The 5,753-nt window shown below is 36.6% G+C and overlaps 1 long non-coding RNA gene across 1 annotated transcript; it reads left to right on the forward strand.

The window, feature by feature from the left end:
- Positions 1–2,403: 2,403 nt before the first annotated feature.
- Positions 2,404–3,107, forward strand: LOC116599238. Its single transcript, XR_004289293.1, has 3 exons — positions 2,404–2,525; positions 2,778–2,914; positions 3,016–3,107. It is a non-coding gene; the product is annotated as an uncharacterized LOC116599238 (long non-coding RNA).
- The last annotated feature ends 2,646 nt before the right edge of the window (positions 3,108–5,753 follow it).

A 5,753-nucleotide genomic window follows, 5' to 3' on the forward strand; every position in this document is an offset into this window, starting at 1 on the left:
ATTATTATAAATTAATAAATATATAATTATTATAATAAATATAGAGGTGACCCAGGGCAGGCACAGAGAACTGATGCTGTTTGTTCATGTTTTCTTCACTGGTAAATATTATAGCCCAGACAGGGACCCAGGCAGTCTGACTTTTGAGCTGAGCTGTCTGTTGATGGCATGACACAGGAAAATGGAATTGCTACCTCATTTTTCCCATATGCGCTTTTGCAATACTAGCAGACCTATATTATATATTATGGCTTAAAAATAGGAAATCACATAATTCAGACTGTGCTCCCCCCATTTTTTTCATTAAAGAAAGCTACAAAAATTATGGACAGTATGTAGACAATCTATCTTATGAACAGACATAATGGAAAAATGAGAAAATTATAAAATTGATTAAAAATGTTTATCGTGGTTTTAGGAAAGTCCTCTTTTAAATTACTATTCCTTGTGAAATAATTCAAACATCTGAATACAAAATGTTCAGGACAAAAACCCTCTAGGAACTAAAAAAATTGAACTATTAAAAAGGAAATAAATTTCTGGGCGTCTGGGTGGTTCAGTCAGTTAAGTGCCGGCTTTCAGGTCATGGTCTCAGGGTCCTAGGATGGAGCCCAGAGGCTGGCTCCCTACTTAGTGAAAAGTCTGCTTCTCCCTCTGTCCCTCCTTTTGGCTTATGCTTTCTCTCTTGCTCGCTCACTCTCAAATGAATAAATAAAATCTCTTAAAAAAGCAAACAAATGACTTGTTTAGAGATTGTTAGTTGACTCAACAGAGTAAACACAAAACTCTATCCAAAACAATGAATAATTTCTGATTTGGCCATTTACTTTATTTTCAAATTCTGTGTAATTAATTTTATTAGTTATCTTAAAGGGGATATATGAGGTAGTCACTTATTTGCATGCGCAGAGAAATGCCAAGTGTCTTTCTAGAGGACTAGGACTGGGCTGTCCCTCATCTTCCTGTTACGCTTCAAGTATTCTCGCTCCCTTTCCCCATCTCCACCCTACATTAGCCTTTTCTTTTATCCATCTTCTCAGATCCCTATTCATCCTACAAAGGGCAGAAAGGCTAAACTGAAATTAATTCTTGGTAATGAAAGGCAGCATTTTTTCCCTATTTTATACATTAGATAATCACTTAGTATTTATGAAGTCTAAAGAGAGGGAACGACAAAAACAATCCTAGATAATAAGAGTCTGACTAACCAAACGAAGTGAAACAAACCCAGCAAAAATGACAAGCTTAAAATGCAAAAGAAAAGCTTGTTAGATCACTGTCATTCTTTCCTTCCCACTTTTGCCTAATTTTCAAATTTTCAAAGTAGAAGGAAAGAAGGAAAGGAGGAAAGAAGGAAAAAAGTTCTATAGTCAGAGGAAATGGGGGATGGGGACTTTTTCCTAAACTGTTTCTACCCTCTAACTTACGTTCCTCATTTCTGGCTTTTTTCCCCCTCCCCAGGCTCATGAGCTTTGATGAGAGGCAACTCAATAACCCCCATGAATCCAATGTCACATGTTACCTATGTAGTTAGAGCCCATGTCATAATTATTCTCAGGTGTATAAGCACCTGAACACAGTTGATTATTTGAGCCCTATAAGGTAGGAATATGTTTTGTCTCCCCATTTATGAGAGAAGCAATGGATGTATATTTATTGTTTTGCACAATCAGATACTATCTCATTATAACTTAGTCAATTAGTAAACCGATACTACTAAGTATCTATCATGACTCCAGAATGTGACACAGACTTGCTGCCCCAGGCTAACTGGGTAGAATATACTTCCTGATGATGTAGTAACCATAATTTTAATTTTTGCCTGCTTTAAAGTAATTTATTACAAATGAAATGCATGCCATACGTGTTTGTTCTGGCTTAAATAATGATTTCTAAAAGAAAAACCGAACCACTGTAATAGCGATTCAAAATTATTGGGAAGTATGAATGTTGCAAACATGCTTTACGAACTAGATGCTGGAATGACCAGCGTCTAACTGGAGTACAGTTTTGGTATAACTGGACAGAATATTTGAAGTCAAGATGTACAGAGGAATCTGAATGCTGGGGTTGCCGAACTTGGCACAGGGCTGCTAACAAACTGACTGAAACCAGACTTCATTGAGAATCACATTTCACAAGGAAGGAAATGGTATCAATACAATAAAATTTAGATTCAAATAAAAGTCTTTCTCTTTACCAAAAATTAAGCACAAGATATCTTCCCAAATCATTTCTTTGCATATAGACAAAATTCATGTGAGTCCATGGTCATAACATTAGAACAATGTTCATCTTTTTACAAACTTTAAAATTTTGACTTACTAAGTAATTTTTCCTATGTAGACGAGAAAGTTCCTGTTTCTCTGAGCAGCATTGCAGAGTGGTTTGAAATAAGGAAACTGGAGTCTCACCAGCTGCACTCAAATCCCTGTTCATTGTCTTCTCATCGCTATAAGCTTAACCTCTTCTTCTATCAGTTTTGTCATCTATAAAAGGATCACAAGACTAATATAATGAACCTCGTAAGTTTTTGTGAGAATTAAGTGAGTTAACGTATAGACAGTGCCTAAAAAAGAAGTAAACCCTAAATATGGTTTTAGTTGTTGTTAAATATATTTTGTCCACTCAACCAGGGTTAAAGGAAAGAATTGAATATGGAGTGGGGGGTGGGAGATGAGGGGTAAGAGAATGGAGAGAGAAAACATAAAAATATTTCCTAAAAGTCAATATAGGTCTTTAATCACTGGCCAGACTTTGGTTTATTGATACCTCAGGGTCTTGAAGAAACGCTCCCTCAGACAACAAGATGAACCACCCCTGGCCAGAAGGAACAGACGGGTCATGTCAGGAGTGAAAAAGGGAAAACAGCTGTGCGTTTTCACTGATGCGACAAGTTTGTTTGCAGCATAAGGTATTTGACTTTAGGCTCATATTTTATGCCCCATTTTATATATTTATCTAACAGGCTAGCAGATTGTAGTGCAAATTCACCTTTTGTGCTTTCTTTCACAGAATGAGAATCCCAAACCACATTATAATGTCATCTACTGTAACTGCTTCCTCCCTTTCAAACGATGATTTCAAGATAAATGAAAACTTTTGCCACAGATGTTATCAATAGAAAAGACAGGATCAAAGCGATTTTTTTTTCCTTTGAGGATGATAAAAATAAAATAAATTAAAAATGACTTGCCTAAAGACCACATCAATAAACAATATTGCCAGGCATCCTGGGGTTAAAGCCCTTTCTCACTGTGTGATCTTAATCAAATTATTTAATCTTTCTGAAATTTGGTTTTCTAATCATAAAAGAGGGATTATGAGTATGCGATTATACAAATTAAATGAGTACAGAGAGAGAGTGTTCATGGAACAGTGCCTATAATAACTACCCATCAATGTTTGCCAATCTGTCATCATTGGTAATTGATGTCTGATGGAATGCATTCTATTGAATTGTTTCCTATAAGATATCACACAAATAGAATCAATTTCCTCAGTATGACTAAGAAGAAACCAGTTCTAAGAAACAAAATTGAGAGCAGTTGCATATTTTTCATCTACTTCTCCATAAAGATATATACACCTGTGAAGATGGCTGCCTATTCCACTCCCCACTCCAGACCAATGGTCATGACAGCCACATTCTCTTAAAAATGATGAAATTCATCTGCTGCTCCTCCTCTTTGAAACAATGAAGCTCACGCCTATGATTGTGAATGTGGTTGAGTACCTCTGTGGGCAACATTCTATCTACTTGTCCAGTAACCTACACTCTTGTCTTCTTGCTACCAGCCAACCCCAGGTGCCCCAAATGCGTTCACAACCACAGTAGGAGACACAATGCCATCTGTGGCCATCTTTCCGGAAAACTATCAAACTGTGCTAACAATAAAGGTACTCATTTTGAAACACTCATTTGCCATTACTTTTAAGCCTGGAAGTGACCTGAATTACTGGAAGGACAAAAGAAAGAGAAGCTATCTTTCACTGATACCTATGTTTAGGACTCCTCTCTGGGGGAGGAAACACCCTCTCTGGGTGTGTCACATGTTTGGTCTCATTTCATATGGCTCTGTCACATTCACATTAGATTAGCTTTTAGATATTTTATCAAATGAAAACAATGACTGAACCATGAGTCAGGATACTTGGAGCAGAAGAAAGTGTCCATGGTCTCTCTTACATTTGAAAATAATAATAGCAATAATAATTGTTTGAGACCTCATTGATTCATTAATGTAAAATTTCCTTTCCCTAGACTTGAGAAAAGAGATCCTCTTTTTTTTATCTAAAAAAACCACAGAATTTATATAGCATTACTTACCTTATAATTTTGACAATTAGGAACTCATTAGTTGAGAGATACTGTGTTTTAGAGAAGCATGGACTTTGCCCTTTTTTCTATTCAAGGCTTTTCCTTTCAGAAACCCTTTTGAATGGGTATAAACTTGCTCTGCTTCTCCTTCTCAACTGTGAATTCCTGAAAGCCAAAGACCAGGCTTGGTTGGTTGTTTTACTCCCTTTCTCTAGTTGGTAGCATATGAGCTTAATTTTAACAAATTAATTAACTTATTAATTAACCAATCAATGACTTAACATGTTCTGAAATCTCTCCTGAACAATTCTGCTTAGAACATATGATCTTCTATTAGTATTTCCTAATGAATCAGATAATATGGCAACTATACACCTTAATTTTTTCTGAACATTAAAGATTTTGAATGCTCTATATTATTATTACATCAAGTCAGAAAATTATTACATTAAGTCAGAAAAAAAAGCCAGTTCCTGGCTTTAGAAATAGAAACACTGTGTATAAACCTCATACAACTGACAGAGAAAGCTGTGTCTTCCTGACCTGCCACTCACCCCCAGGACTTTAGGCAATAAGACATGAAACAAAGGGTACATCTGTTGAAACCCAAGAGATCAAGGTTCAAATCCTCATTCTATTCCTTACTTAAGGTTTTCCATGATTCTTGTTGCCTTTGAAAAGCACTTTCCAACCAAAATCTTACAAGGAAAATCAAATATTTATGATAGACAACAGTAGAATTTTCTCCTCAGAGCAAGGGGAAGAGCCCATTTGTTCTTGCTTTTCATCCTGTCTCACTCACCACTCTGTATCCCACTGGGCCCAGGAAAGAAAAACTCTGAGGAACAAAGTTTGAAAACCACAGATTTTGTCTTTCAGAATCTGGCTTTCATCATCTCCAAACTGGGAATGAGAATATTGACCTGAATGAAGTGTGTTTATCCTGAAAAGATTTTGTAGTCACAGCCCTTTTTTGGTCTTTAGTCTTCAGATGACGTCTTACTCTTAGAACCTTCTTCTACCTAGGGAGAATAGATTTGTGAAGTTTAATTTTCCAACCCAACAAGTCCTGGCTTCTAACATTTTCTCTAATCTCTGCTTGTAAATTGCATAGTACTTTCTTCAGCTTGCTTCTCTCTCTTCCTAGAGCTTAACACACAGAGCTAGAAAATTCTAAGGGAAAGGAGTCAGACTCCAGTATTTGATGTAAAGAGGACCATGGGTATAAGAGTTGGTTGGGATGGATGGGATTCCTATTTGCAAACTGTCTTCACAGGCCGATCCAAGATTACCATAGGTAATAGTGTAACCAACTGGCTCACAGGCAGTAATGATGGATTGTGAGCTTTGAAGCTTCCAACGGCAATTTGAAAATTTTTCCACCCTTCGCTAATAGCGCAAAATTTTCCACCCCAGCCTCTTCTTGCCAACC

The sequence above is a fragment of the Mustela erminea genome, chromosome 9, assembly GCF_009829155.1.
Source record: "Mustela erminea isolate mMusErm1 chromosome 9, mMusErm1.Pri, whole genome shotgun sequence".
NCBI lineage: Eukaryota > Metazoa > Chordata > Mammalia > Carnivora > Mustelidae > Mustela > Mustela erminea.